Raw genomic sequence first — 15,916 nt, 5'->3', positions numbered from 1 at the left:
AGGTTAGTGTGGGACTCAAAACAGGGGTTTTATGTGCTTTATCTTACTGCAAACACGTACTATGGATTTTGGTGCAAACTGTTATGGGTAGTCCTTTTGATTTCATGCTTCATAGTAGGTGTGTGTTTGCAGGAGACGGCCACTTTAAAATATGCAGTCCCTTACATAGGGATACTTTCTTCTTCTGTGACATGTATAGCTCTTTACTTAACAAATAATGATAGGTAAGAGGCATGCTTGTTGAAAACCAAAAGAATCTAATATCCCAAAGGATGAAATGGACAGTAATTTAGAAACACCAGATTGGCATGTTCCTACCCCAGTCCTGAATTCAGGCTACTATTCCTACTAAAGAACCCACCTATTGTTCACAACCATAAGTCCCGTCAGTTATTTAGTAGTAGATTGGATGCAAACCATGGACAAAGAAAAGAAAATTATTATTATTGACTTCAGGAGAAAACTGGATTTGGCCAAAGATAAAACTCCCATTCATTTCAGTGGTAGGTAGATGAGGTACTATTGTCATTCACCAAGTTTCAGCCAGTGACATAGATTACATTTAGTGTCAAATACTTGCTCTGCACCTCTGTTCAGTTCAATATATCAAAGATGCCAAACAACATACTGTGGGATGCAACATACTTTTTTCTTTCCATTTTCTTATTCTACAGATTACTTTTTCTCTCACAGATTAGGCAAATTTATCCAGTTATTTTATGAACAGTTAATTAATAGTTGTCAAGAGAGAGGTATATATTTATTAAAAATGCACTGCCCTTAAAATATTTCATAAACTCTTGAAAAAAAATTTATGGAAAATAAATTAGAGTGCAGCATGCATCCTTACTATGTGCTATAAAGCTACCCTTCTTGGGCTCACAGCTCCTTTAAAGGTAATCATGAACACGTATTCTGCAGCACTTACAGTTCCTTAGGTTCAGGAAACTTCCTTTGCAGCATTTTGCAGTGTATTATAGTCATACCAAGTTATGTTTCATTACGTACATCATTAACATATATCTTTCCCCACTCTTAATTCCCATTCAAAAAGGGACAAATCCTGAAAATCAGCACTGGCTGTATAAATCATCCCCATAGATTGTAGAGCAACTTTGTGGCTGCAAGTGAACACTGTGATGAGCCTGGATGAGATATGGGTGAGATTTTTCAAAGGTGTCTAAGTGAACTACGAACTAAGTTCCAGTGAAACTCAATGGGACTTGTGCTCCTAACTAGCACACTTTTGAAATTCAGACCCTTCTGGCTTTAGGCTGCAGAAGCTTATGTTCCTGCTCAACAGAGGGCAGTGACCAGTAGACTCTGTGGTATCAAATCTAACAGCCCAGTCCTGTTCCATATGCTCTTGCATTGCCACAGCCAGACATGTCCTTGGAGCTGCAGAGGGTTAGCCATGGTTCCATGCCACATAGGTGGCAGGATTTGCCCCCACAGCAGAAAACTTTTATTCATGCAACAGTGGAATGGGGCATCAGTCTTGGTGTCTTAGCCAGATTCCAACTTCGTTGAGTATGCTGCCACCAGGGTGGATTTGATTTAAATCACTAGTCAGGAAGACTTGATTTAATCGTGGATTTCTACATAAAAGTGCATTCTTGGTGGTTGTTATAACCTTAATACATATTCTTCACAACTCAGAGATAGATGTAGGTTTCATTTTTAGAAGGTACACACTATACATTTTTTCAGTGATTTATTTTGAAAACTTTTCAGATTAGTTTTACAGCTATATCAGAAAATAAATGATTGTTAGTTATTTCATTTACCAAAGTAATTGAAGCAGATATTTATGAAGTCATTGGGAGGTGAACTATCTCCAATTCAACAGATTAATCTTTAATATTTGGAGGATTTTCTTGCCATGCTGTATTAGGAGGGGAACATCACCAGACAGACATTTAAATAGTTTTATTTAACTAAAACAATGTTATGTATTCTAGATTTTTTTCTTCAACACCAAACATATAATATTTTAACAAAACAAGCATATGAATTTTTGAATTTAGTTAAACATTTGAGTTTTTTAAAATCAGGTTTGTTTTTGTTAAAATTGTTTTTAACTAAAATAGTTAAATGAAATATTTTAAAAACAAAAATTAAATAGACTGTCAGCCAGGTCAATATGAGAAACTTAAAATATTGGCTTCTGCTGCTAACTCAGTCATCTTCACCTTCATTTTCCTGTTTGTTCATAATCTGGAAAAGAAAAACAAGCTTTCCTGCTTTTTAGGTCCCAAACGGTTTCTCAAGTTGGAATGAATTAGTCCAAAGGAAGAAAATACTCTTTCTACACCGACAGAAAAAGCTACTGCTGTTAAAAGTGAGATTATCACTTCAACAGTCTCTGAATCCAAATGCTTAAGTGACTTCCACCAGTTCACGGGTGTGGCTTTCTTTCTTTAAAACATCATCAGTAAACATATATTTCTTGAATGGTTCACCCTTACCTCTGAAGTTTATTATAATTGGCATTATGGAGGGATGATTGCTGGATATCCATGTCATAGCCAACTCCTCTTCTTCAGCAGTTAAGGTTTGACCCTGGTACCGAGTATTGAGAATATTTGCAAGAAAATGAACGGGAGATAGTGCTTGTCCCCTTCATTTTTTTAATGCTTGTAATTTAGTTCTGTCATTGCATATTTCTCTTTTTAAGTTCTCACTCAGTTCCTTCCAAATTTCAACAGTGTCAGCAGTAAAACAGCTATTTCCCTGCATTTTGTTCAAGGCTACAGAAATAGGCTTCAGGGTACTCAGCATGTGTTCAACATTTCTCTTAAGCCCAATGTTGAGAACTTTGGCTGTGACAGTACCATCTATTCTTTCACAATTTTGTTCACAAACTGTGTCAAGTTTCCTCCCCCACTCTGAACTCTAGGGTACAGATGTGGGGACCTACATGAAAACCTCCTAAGCTTACTTTTACCAGCTTAGGTTAAAACTTCCCCAAGGTATAAATTAATTTTATCTTTTGTCCCTGGAATAACCACTGCCACCACCAACCTCTAACTGGGTTTACTGGGAAACGTAGTTTGGACACGTCTTTCTCCCCAAAATCCTCTCAACCCTTGCACGCCACTTCCTGGGAAAGGTTTGGTAAAAATCCTCACCAATTTGCATAGGTGACCACAGACCCAAACCCTTGGATCTGAGAACAATGAAAAAGCATTCAGTTTTCTTACAAGAAGACTTTTAATAGAAATAGAAGTAAATAGGAGTAAAGGAATCACCCCTGTAAAATCAGGATGGTAGGTACCTTACAGGGTAATTAGATTCAAAACATAGAGAATCCCTCTAGGCAAAACCTTAAGTTACAAAAAAAGAGAGACACAGACAGAAATAGTCATTCTATTCAGCACAATTCTTTTCTCAGCCATTTAAAGAAATCATAATCTAAAGCATACCTAGCTAGATTACTTACTAAAAGTTCTAAGACTCCATTCCTGTTCTATCCCCGGCAAAGCAGCATACCAACAGAGAGACACAGACCCTTTGTTTCTCTCCCTCCTCCCAACTTTTGAAAGTATCTTGTCTTCTCGTTGGTCATTTTGGTCAGGTGCCAGCGAGGTTACCTTTAGCTTCTTAACCCTTTACAGGTGAGAGGATTTTTCCTCCAGCCAGGAGGGATTTTAAAGGGGTTTACCCTTCCCTTTACATTTATGACAAACTGTCATCAGATTAGGCCAGTTCTTGATATAGTGCCCAAACCAGTCCACTGCTGAGTTCTATTGCATGTCTTGTGGGAGAGTTAGCTTCGTTCCTCCCACTTGTTTCAGAGCAGCTGCTGAAAAGTGGTTGTTACAGAAGTATTTTGCAATTTCAACAACATTAGCCTTTATTTCTGGAACACCGAAGTCGTTGGCTAGGAGGTGCATCAAATGAGCATTGCAACCGTATGTTATTGGCTAGGGACTCGCTTCTAAATTTCTTACCTTGGATACATTTGCAGCATTGTCTGTGACCTAGCTACGTACTAGACATTTGAATTTTTTTCAGTTTGTTATAGCTTTTACTGCTACTTCTTGTAAGTATTCTGCTGTGTGTGCATTTCCTGCTGCATCAATTGTTTCTGTAAGGAGGACATTCCCTTCTTCTGTTGTCACACAAGCACATACAACAGGATCATTGTGGACATTACTCCACCCATCAAGACTCAGGTTAACAATTTCACCTTCTAGACCTTTTGCACACTGCTCAATTTCTTTCATACACTTTATCCAGTAATTTGACTGAGACACCTGGTCTGTTGGGTGGACTGTATCCTGGTCTTAATGACCGAACTATGTTAATAAAGTGTGGGTTCTCAGTCATACAGAAAGAAGAGTTTGTTGCATAAACAAACTGGGCAATTTTTTCATCAGCTACCTCTTTTTGTAATCTGCTGGTTCTTATCACAAACTTGAGGTGCCACAAGTACTCCCACATTTTTTTTGCTGATACAGACAAACCCGGCTACGACTCTGAAACCTGTTATCCACGGTTGTTTCTGGATGATGGAGATTTTTTTTTTCTTTTTGCTACAGGAGATACACTGGGGCTGTGAGACATACAGGATGTGACTGAAACACTATCATTGGCAGATAACTCTGAAACTATAGAAAATGATGGTGATCTTGAAGGTGGATAGTCTTCAGAATCCTGTATGTTGAGGATGGATTCTCCTAAACAAAATAAGACAATGAAATTATTTTAATTATTCTTACCATACTGCTCATTTAGTGTTACTCATTGCATTCCCTGGCACTCAGTACTACTTTAAAGGTAAAATTGTAAAAGGAAAATCAGCCTATTTCAGCTATTTATTTTTTTATCACAACTGCATCTAAAATGATAGTACCATAGAGTAACAACTATATTTTTTGCTCAAATGTAAGAATTCAAGAATAGTCCAGAAGGAAGACAGGCAGTCCTTAAGAAAGACGTATGAAAGAAAAAAGTTTACCAACCTGAAGATCCTGCATGTTCAGACGTGTTCCTTTCATCATCTTTTCAACGTAGCCTCCTCCTGAGAAGGATCACTTCTCATGATGTTGTTTCATATGGGCGATCAGGCCTTGCATTTCTTTGTTGCACTGTTTGCATTTTTCACACATGCCTGTCTTACCCGCAGGTAGAGGAACTTCATTAAAATATTCCCAAACTGGGTCTCTTTTATGGCCTGCTGCGATTATTGGTTTTCTCTTCTAGTGAGAGAATGGTAAAGTAGATCTCAAATCAATGAACGCTACAATCAGAAAGGTTTCAGAGTAACAGCCGTGTTAGTCTGTATTCGCAAAAAGAAAAGGAGTACTTGTGGCACCTTAGAGACTAACCAATTTATTTGAGCATGAGCTTTCGTGAGCTACAGCTCACTTCATCGGATGTATACCGTGGAAACTGCAGCAGACTTTATATATACACAGAGAATATGTGGGAAAAAACAAGAGGAAACAGGCTACCTTGCATAATGACTTAGCCACTCCCAGTCTCTATTTAAGCCTAAATTAATAGTATCTTTATATATACAGTCTCTATTTAAGCCTAAATTAATAGTATCCAATTTGCAAATGAGTTCCAATTCAGCAGTTTCTCGCTGGAGTCTGGATTTGAAGTTTTTTTGTTTTAAGATAGCGACCTTCATGTCTGTGATTTGTGCTGGAAATGGCCCACCTGATGATCACTTTAGATAAGCTGTTACCAGCAGGACAGTGGGGTGGGAGGAGGTATTGTTTCATATTCTCTGTGTATATATAAAGTCTGCTGCAGTTTCCATAGTATGCATCCGATGAAGTGAGCTGTAGCTCACGAAAGCTCATGCTCAAATAAATTGGTTTGTCTCTAAGGTGCCACAAGTACTCCTTTTCTTTTTACAATCAGAAAGACCTCAAGACTTCTGCATTATGCTGCTCAAACAGTTTCACTTTTGTTTCTACTGCCTGTCCCTCCCTTTTCACATTTATCATGATTTAGTTGGGGATTGGCCCTGGTTTGAGCAGGGGGTTGGACTAGATGACCTCCTGAGGTCCCTTCTAACCCTGATATTCTGTGGGTCTATGATCTCCAGATTCCTTCTTTATCCTGATCTATTCCACTCCCAACAATCTTCTATTCATTGAACTTTTTGCAACTTTGCACTTTTAGAGAGAGGTAAGGGGTTGACTCTGTGTACACAAATTTGCAGAGGGACAGTAGGGTTGAGGTCTGTTATGTCTCACCTTTATTTTTTCTTTTTCTTTCTAAACATTTTTGCTGTTAAAAACCATGTTATCTCTGGAGCCACAAATCCATAGTTTGAGAACTACAAAACTAAGCGTCTCTGATGGTATCTTCTAGACTGAGCACTGAGTCCCATTGGATGGATAGAAAGATTAACCTAAATAATCTATACAGAACCCCCTGGAACCCTATAAGATTGGGTCCCTAATCCATGAACCATTGGAACTCATTTACAAAACTTTTCTTAAACATTACATGAATATATTGTTTCATACTGTAGAATTAGAATTTATAATCCCTATTCCATGATGAGATAGTTTTAATTAAGATACATTATAGCTCAAAGCTATCTTTAGATAAAATGCTTTTTGAGGGAAAAAAACCTATCAAAAAAACCCAATTTAAATAAAAAAAATATTTTTTTTATTAATCTACCCTACCTGCCACCCTCTGTACCTTTTGCAGGTCCAAATGGATGTAATAACCCTTTATACCTGTGCTAAACAGTAATGTTAAATTTCACTCCTTGCCGTGGCTGCACTTACATGGTGGTGGTTTACATAATTCTTTGTGTAAAGTTTATACAATACTTCAGTAAAAGTTTGAGGTGATCTGGGATCTATAGGTTGAAAGCCCTTGTATAGATGCAAGAATATTGTGATTATACATTACAAAATTTTTTTCTTGCTCTTTGATATGCAGCATCAAAGCAAACAAATGCAAATGACCATTCTAAACCCTTCTTACAAGGTCAGTACATGTTTAAAGTCTTTAACGTATTACAGTTAATGTAAGCGTACTGACTTGCTGCAGATTGGCTTCTGAGGAAACTGGCTTCTAAACAGAGGGGTCTGTTATTGTGTGTTGATTGGAACTGGATTGGTTTTATTTATCTAGGTACCCAAGTGCCTTCCTGTCGGGTGCCCCTTTATTTATTTTGAAATAAAGACAAACCACCATTCTGTTCTGTAGATATGAAAATGGCAAGGTTTGATAGGGCCCACATGTGTAATTTTTCTTTTTCATAACCAACCACCCAAAAAGGCATCAACATTCTCATGTTTTAGGACAAACCTAATTAGGATGTTAGGAGCACACAATAGGTATTGAGCAATATTAGAAATTGTTTCTACAATTTTTTATGTTGACTACTAATTTGAATTTGTATAACTGGGTGAAAACTAATAACAGGGATAACATTTTTTTACTCCAGACACTAATCTGTGCCCTAGGCATAAGCATCAGGCCTCTTAGTTGTCTTCTGTGACCTTTCATTGAAAAATACAGAATTCCACCAACAAATGGAGACAGTCAATAACTGGCTGTTTACATCTTACAAGGCGATATTGAAAATTTGGAAGAGTTGATAATGGGAGATAATTTGCTAGCTCAAAATATTATTTCTTCTTTAATTTTGTGGACAAACATACTTCACCAACAGGCTGGTCAATAAGCTGCTTCTCCTCCTGTGTGGTGGTGTTTGTTACTTTAAAATGACCAAACACCACAAACATTTGTAGAATTTAGTGTGATGTGTTCTGGGAGTAAGGACACTACACTGTAAACCACAATATTGTTAGATCAGTATTTGGCTTACTGTATCTGAAAAACCTCCAAAACAAACAGCATGCCCAAAAGTTCAGATGATGAAATATAGTGATTGTTGGTCTTAAATAACTTTGGTACAGGGGAGATAGAGAGAGGGTTATAAAAAGACCAAAAAAACCAAAACACTCACAAATGCGTATCCTAGAAAGAACAGTGCAGAACACTCACATTTGTTAGAATATAATCTCTGCATTGTTGGATAGCAGTGGTCCCTAAACTTTTCAAGTCGTGCCCCCCACATCCTGTCTGTGCCTTCTCCCCCATCACCTACCTCAGGAGCCACCGCTGGGAATGGGGCCCTGGGGCTGGAGCTGAGGCAGTGCGCAGCTGGGAGTAGCTCTGGAGCTCGGAGTGGAGCCACAGGGCCGAAGCTGGAGGCAGAGTGGGGATGCAGCTGGGGGTGGAATGGGTCTCGGTGGTGCTCTATTCCTGCCTCTTGTGGTGGCTGGCCCAGGCCCGTGTCCCCCCAAACGTTCCTCCGTGCCCTGGTAAGGTGGCTCATCCCTCAGTTTCGGGACCACTGTTTTATAGGTTTATGGAGAGCCAATTTTACGAAATGAGACTACTCAAATATTGATAGCATCTTTATAAAAGTGATGTCTAACAATGAATTGTGCTAAATATTACAGCTAACGTTCAATAATGGGCTAATATTCTACACTGTCATTCTTGACTAATTTATGCTTTTCTCTAAAAGATGTTTCAAGCAATATTTTATAGGTGTATCCCCATATCTCAAGCTTTGGTTGCTTTCCTATATTCAGTAATTTTGATTAGGGAGCAGACATCTTGGTCTAAATAAACATTTCTTTCTACACAGATGATCATTTAGTAGTCTGACTGCCTGTCTCACAACTGTCATTGTGAGGGGTTTGCACAAATGCATTGTACCTCCATATTTAGGTTACTTATATTTAGCTTCAATCACAAAGCCTTCCCTGTAGGCCCATAAATAACCTCAAACTGTTTTTACAGGCCTTTGCTATAAAGCCAGATATCCTCTGTACACTGGCACTCCTCTCCAACTGGAAACCAACATTTTAACAGATGATTTCCTGTTATTACTGTAGCAGTATCAAAATCTGATCACTTACCAAGCAGCATGTTGTCCAAGAAACTGAAGCAAGGACTGCAGCCAGCTGTTTGTTTTTCAAGTGTTATAATATTTTAAAGAATCGTATGTTAAGTAGATGCCCAGAGTAATACTGTCAGGGACAGGAGGTGGAGCCAGGAGGCCACCTGTGTTGCATGATGATCTATTGCAGCCCAGTCAGAGCAGCTGATATTCTATTGTCCCTAGCAATTAATATATATGAGTAGAAAGTGGAGGGAAGGATCTGTACTGGTTCATTTGTAAAAGATGAACAAGCTGCTCTTTATTTTGTTGATTTGTTAATGAAACAATATAGAAAAAATGGTGATGTCAAACAAAATGAAACCCCATCTGTAAACCTGTTTTGCTTTTTAAAAAATACTGTCTAGTAATTTGCTGCATGTGGACCTGATTAGAGCCCACTGAAATCAATGGAAAAACTCATTAGGTTCATCGGGCTTTGGATCAGGCCTCTCAGCTTCATCGAGTGAAGCATTTTTATTTGTGTTTCATTCATTTTTTTGCCATAACCTTTAAGTCTGTGTTTTCAAATATGGTTGCATTCCTGGCTGGGAAATGTAGTTTTAGATACATTAAGTAGGCCTCATAGTTCTACTGTAAATTTCATGTTGACCATACAAAATTAGATTGATGCTCCACATCTAAGGAAATAATGATTTTTAAAAAGGTGTTATTTTGTGCTAGTGCACTGTCTTCATGTACAGTGAGAGAGTGATCAGAGATTCCATTATGGCTGGAAATTTTTGATCTGAGGCAAAACTAGAGCTGGCCAAAACTAGTGATTTCCAGTTGGTGGGAATTTTAATAATTCAAGCTTTTTCATTCCAATTTGGAATTAAACCAAATTTTTTAAAATAAAAATTGTTTTGGAAACACAGACACATGGAAATCAGTTCCCCAGGATGTGGCAACAGCTGACTGACATTCCTGTCAGTTTCACCGCTGTTATGCAGATGAAGGTGTGAAACTGACAAAGAATGTTTATTTCACTTAGCAGCTACCCAGACCCCCAGGGTATGCTTCTCTAGGGCAGCACTATGACACAAGGACTTCCAGACCAGCAGGCTTCCAGGGCTACCCACTCAGTAGTTGGGTAGCCCAGAGAGCCAGCCGGACTGCAAATCTGGAAACCTTGGACGTGGAGTGATGGAGCAGCCCCACCATGCACCATAGACTCTGAAAGCCTGGGCTCCCAGAAGCCTGCCAGAGAGTTAGCAGGTAACTCACAAGAACGTTTTGTTTCTGACAAAAACATGTCTGTCAGACAAGATTCCAGGAACCTTGCAGGTGAATCGAGGAAAAATTGGTAAACGCAATCTGTTTTCACAGAACAGTTCGGGTTTGACAAATCAGCATTTTCTGACCAGCTCTTGTTAAAACATTTCCTGCCAGCAGGACAGAGTAAAAAAAGCCTTTAATTTAACTAAAAAGTGACCTCACTTTTGTGCACATGCCACTGAGGTGTGGGACTTGAGACTAAATAAGCTAAAGACTCACCATCAGTCAATTCTCACAGGAGGATGCCTGATTTAGCACTTCACAGAATCATAGAATATCAGGGTTGGAAGGGACCTCAGGAGGTCATCTCGTCCAACCCCGTGCTCAAAGCAGGACCAATCCCCACCTAAATCATCCCAGTCAGGGCTTTGTCAAGCCTGACCTTAAAAACTTCTAAGGAAGGAGATTCCACCACCTCCCTAGGTAACACATTCCAGTGTACTCATCAAAGAGAGTAGGAGTTGAGAGCTTAACTGGCAAACAACTTGTGTTTAGGCTGTATCTCCACAGCAGTAAATTCATGTGTAGATAACTCAAGTTAACTTCCCTTGAATTAGTCTAGTTCGAGAGGGAGCAGCCAACTTCAAAATAGTACTTAAACTGCACAGAGTGATTGTGTTACCAGCTTATGAGTTGTGCTAATTCAGGCTATAGTCTGTAGCCCCTCATGGACCAGTCAACATGAGTTAAAAGCACCAACACACTTGAGTTAAAGGATTATGTGTGTAGATGAAAAGTTATGGGCCACCCTCAGTTTATAAAAAGAAAAGGAGTACTCGTGGCACCTTGGAGACTAACAAATTTATTTGAGCATAAGCTTTCGTGAGCTACAGCTCACTTCATCGGATGCATGCAGTGGAAAATACAGTAGGGAGATTTTATATGCACAGAGAACATGAAACAATGGATGTTACCATACACACTGTAACGAGAGTGATCAGGTAGGTGAGCTATTACCAGCAAGAGGAAAAAAAACAAACAACCTTTTATAGTGATAATCAAGGTGGGCCATTTCCAGCAGTTGACAAGAACGTGTGAGGGACAGTAGGGGGGAAAAATAAACATGGGGAAATAGTTTTACTTTGTATAATGGCACATTCACTTCCAGTCTTTATTCAAGCCTAATTTAATGGTGTCCAGTTTGCAAATTAATTCCTATTCAGCAGTCTCTCGTTGGAGTCTGTTTCTGAAGTTGTTTTGTTGTAATATTGCGACTTTTAAGTCTGTAATTGAGTGACCAGAGAGATTGAAGTGTTCTCGGACTAGTTTTTGAATGTTATAGTTCTTGACTTCTGATTTGTGTCCATTTATTCTTTTACGTAAAGACTGTCCGGTTTAGCCAATGTACGTGGCAGAGGGGCATTGCTGGCACATGATGGCATGAGAGTCCAAAGAGAATCACTTAGCAATTTATTTTTATCAGTATTATTTGTATCATATGGTAGCACCTAGATGCACCACTGCGATTGGTGCACCGTTGTGCTAGGCTCTGTACAAATGCATAGTAAGAGACAGTCCCTGCCCTAAAGATCTTACAGTTGTGCTGCCGCTCCCCAGCTGTACAACAGGAATAATACTACTTCCTTTCTCTCCACCTTTTCTACTTAGGCCCAATCCTGAAAAGATTTACGCACATATTTCATTTTAAGCACATGAATAGTCCAGTTGAAATGAATGGGACTATTCACATGCTGAAAATGAAGCATGTATTAAGTCTGTGCCGGATCATGGCCAAAATGAAAAAGGTAGGCTACAAGTAGGAGGAAGGAAGTGTTATTATCCCTGTTTTATAGATGGTGAGCTGCAGCGCAGGGAGATTAAGTGACCTATTTAAACGTACACAGGAAGTCTGTGGCATAGCTGGAAATTGAACCCAGATCTCCTAAATCCCAGTCCTTTCTTTCCTGTGAAATAAATTTTCTACTAACATTATAACTCTAAAGGCTAGTTTTGCAGTAATGGAGTTTTGGTATATGTTTCAGACATAAAATGCATTTTATTTTCGTGTTTCTTGTATTGCATTTTGGTCCTTTTAAAATAAATACTGTTGCATAAATTGTAATCTTAGTTACGTTAGAATAAATCTTGAACAGTATAATTTATTGACTTCACCTGGTTTACTGCATATTTACACCTGTGTAACTCAGAACAGAGTTTGGGTCTACATCTATAACACTTAGAGCATGCTCTATCAGGGAGTCCATTCTTGACATACATCTTACAAATGTATACCCGTCATGTGGACATTACTCCTTGTCATTTGGGACAAACAGGGGAGCATTTGAATCTTTTTAGGAAGATGAAAATGTAGGTGAATTAGTCTTAATACATTATGCTGAGACACGGCTTATGACTCACGCTGCCCTGTTAAGGATTATAGGTCTGATGCTGAGTTCCCACAACTTTGGTGGGAATTGTTGGAAGTTCACAGCTTTCAGACACAGTTTCTGCCCACACAGATGTACTTGCCCTAAGGCTGAAGGTGCATGTGGTAATGCCTTCCAATATAAGAGTGAAGCTCTTCTCAGATGTCTGTTGCTGCAGAAGCAAGGTGTGGATGTGCAAGGTTGCTGCAGAAGCAAGATAGGATAGGGAGCTAGAGTTCAAAACAGTGCTAATGGAGAGGCGAAACGGGAAGGTGGGAATGTGATGGGTTGACTGGGATTGCAGGGGAAGTGGGAGCTTGCAGGAGCAAGAAAGGCAACTGCAGTGCCTCAGAGACTTGAGTGACCATTCCTGTTTGAAAAGCCTGATTTTTTAGATTTTCAATTCCCATGGATGTCAGCTTGAGTTGAGATGCTCAGCACATCTGACAAATCATGTTCTAAGTTCCTTGACTTCCAGCCGATTACGTTTTAGCTTTGACCTATAGATCCATTCTCTTCCTAGTGCATCATGTATGTTTGCATATTTTTCTTTCATATGGACACTCCTACCTACATGTAGCGGCATTTAGTTCTCATAGTTCTTGTTAAACTTTATTTTTCTAGATGTATAAACCCTTCCTGTCCCACCTCACTTCAGTACTGTGCAAGCCTTGGTCAGTGAGGTACAACAGGAAGCAAGCTTTCACAGCTCCAAACCAGTGAAAAATTGAAACTACTGTATTGTATTATTTTCATTTTGTTGTCATCTTCTGTGACTTTCAGCATTTATCTGATCTTGGAAAGGAAGACACTAACAAGGTTAATTCAGTAATAATTGTTGCAGAGGTATTTCATGCACATGAGAGCAACAGGAGTATGACTAGAACATATGTAAAAACAGTTCTGTCTGTAAGTGGTAAGCTTGATATTAGTGCATCTGAAACTTTCCAGAAGATCTGTCATCACACCTTTGGTTATCTACAGACAGCTGTGGGATTTTTAAAGGCAGATAGAGCACTTCTTCCTGCCCTTCTTCCCACACACGAAGCTGTCTTTTGACATGCAAACTCACACCACTCTTGAGATCAAGAGTGCTTTTAGGATTGCAGCTGTTTGAAGTGTGAATTGTCCGTCATTGTTTTTACAGGCACTTCTGAAGCAAGGTTGTCAGTTTAAACACTTATTCTTACCCTGGTTATCCCTTCTTCCTCCTAACCAGTAATTTCACCACAGCATTACAATCAAACAAACAAACCACAATGAGGGGCCAAACTGAAGCTCTATATCACATTTATTTTGTGAGAGACACAAGGTAGGTGAGGTAAAATCTTTTTTGGACCAACTTCTGTTGGTAGAAGCTACAAGCTTTCAAGCTACACAGAGCTCTTTCTGTGTGTAGCTCAAAATCTTGTACCTTCCACCAATAGAAGTTAGTCCAATAAAAGATATTACTTCACCTACTGTGTCTCTCGCATACTGGGAATAACTGGGTAAACACTGCATTTGTTTTACACTTCTTTAGGATATTATGCAAACTTTATTTTTGTGGGAGTAGCACTGTGACCTTAAATACCACAGTGGTGGGAATAACAAACTTAGAGAGCTCCATGCTCAGCTCTGTTAAAAATCAGGCCACTTATTTAGGTGCCTAAATGTGAACTTAGGAACCAAACTTTAAGCACTCCCTTATCAATATGTTGGCCCTAATACTTATGAAGTATCTGAGACAGTCAGATTTTCAGGGCTGTGTAAGTGTCCAGTGTTGTTATTATTGGCCAGATTGTCCTCTCCAGCATGAAAAGCTTATTTTGTAAAAAATTCCACAAGGAATCCCTCTTGGGGTTTGCTCCCAAGTGTTCTCTTCTGGGAGTCGTTGGACACTTTCTGTGGAAAAACCACTCAAAATTGGAGCCATGAAGAGGCACTCTACACACACACACACACACACACACACTACTCCTGGCTCTCTCTCTCTCTCTCTCTCTCTCACACACACACACACACACACACACACACACTACTCCTGGCTCTCTCTTAAGTATGGCTTCAGTGGAGTGGTGCTGGCAGGAACCCCTTCTGGCTGTTGCTTCCCAGGTGTTGTATCTGGGGAAAAGTTCCTATAGCTTGGGCTCTGTTAAGCTTTCCATGTAAGTTTTGTGGGGCTCCACAAAGTCGGGGTGGGGAGGAAGAAGAATGGTACCCTCCTCCTCCATGGAGAGAGATCTGTTTCTGTAGATCCCTTCACACCTGGATTCCTCATTGTTATTAATACAAATTAGAGAACAGGGAGATTGGTGAAATTCTTTGAAAATATTAAGTTCTATATAAGTGCTATTATTTATTTCATTATTCCATTCAGAAACGTTCCTACAGATGGGAAAATATTCTGGGTATTATTCTTCTGGAAAGAATTCTGTTAAATTAATTAGCTAGGACCACATCATCCCTTATAGAGAATAGTGTTATTTAAAGAACGGGAAACAACAACACAGAACTCTCCTCTTTGATGTTTCATTGGGATGGTTAGGGTTAAGTTATGAATCTTTTAGGCCTCGATTCAGCAGGTCATCTTAATACAGCAATGCACTTAAGCACATGCTTGTGTTTAAGTGCACTGCTGAATAGGGATGGACTTAAGCATGTGCTTAAATGCTTTCCTGAACTGGGCCATGGCCATCAAAATACATATCAAGTGGTCTGAGTGACAAGATATCATCACACATGATTTTACTGTTTAAAAGAATAGGCATATTAATAATCATCATTCTTTACTCTTAGAAGTGAATCATAATCTTTCTCTCTTCTGTAAATGACAACCTCAAAGAAATAGGAATTAATTTGTTCCAACATTTAAATGCCCAACATACTAAATGGGCTCACTCCAAAATGCGCATATTATTCTTGATCACTATGTATCTTTTAGAAATTGTTTGAATTATTTAAAGATTTTTCAACTATTATTTGAAAAACTGTGCAAAAATGATCATTTGGATTAGCTCAGTTCTTTAAATGGGAATTAGCACAATAGAAAATGATAATTTAGGAAACAACATTTATTGGTCTATTTTTTGGAGTTAATATTATGCATGTTGCTGTATCAGTGACCCTGGTAATTTTCACAAGTTGTCAGCACACCTGTGGCAGTACAGCTAATGAATGTTGCATACTTTTTAATGTGTGAAAAAATTGGGACAAGGTTATGGCTAATACAATTAAGCTGAACTGACTTCTTTGGTTTGGACTGTGTTACATTGCCTTCGATATATTTTACTGACCACATAGATAGTATCCTTCATGCTTGATATTTCACCATGTTTTATAAAATGGTACAGGG

At 38.9% G+C, this 15,916-nt stretch overlaps 1 protein-coding gene across 14 annotated transcripts in view; it reads left to right on the top strand.

Moving 5' to 3' along the window:
• ANAPC10 (anaphase promoting complex subunit 10) overlaps positions 1–15,916 on the top strand; it is a 301,756-nt gene that overhangs the window by 78,055 nt on the left and 207,785 nt on the right. The window lies entirely within an intron of this gene.

This window comes from Lepidochelys kempii, chromosome 4 (assembly GCF_965140265.1).
Source record: "Lepidochelys kempii isolate rLepKem1 chromosome 4, rLepKem1.hap2, whole genome shotgun sequence".
Taxonomy (NCBI): domain Eukaryota; kingdom Metazoa; phylum Chordata; order Testudines; family Cheloniidae; genus Lepidochelys; species Lepidochelys kempii.
The sequence above is the reverse complement of the archived record's forward strand: the minus strand, read 5'-3'. Positions and strand labels throughout refer to the sequence as shown.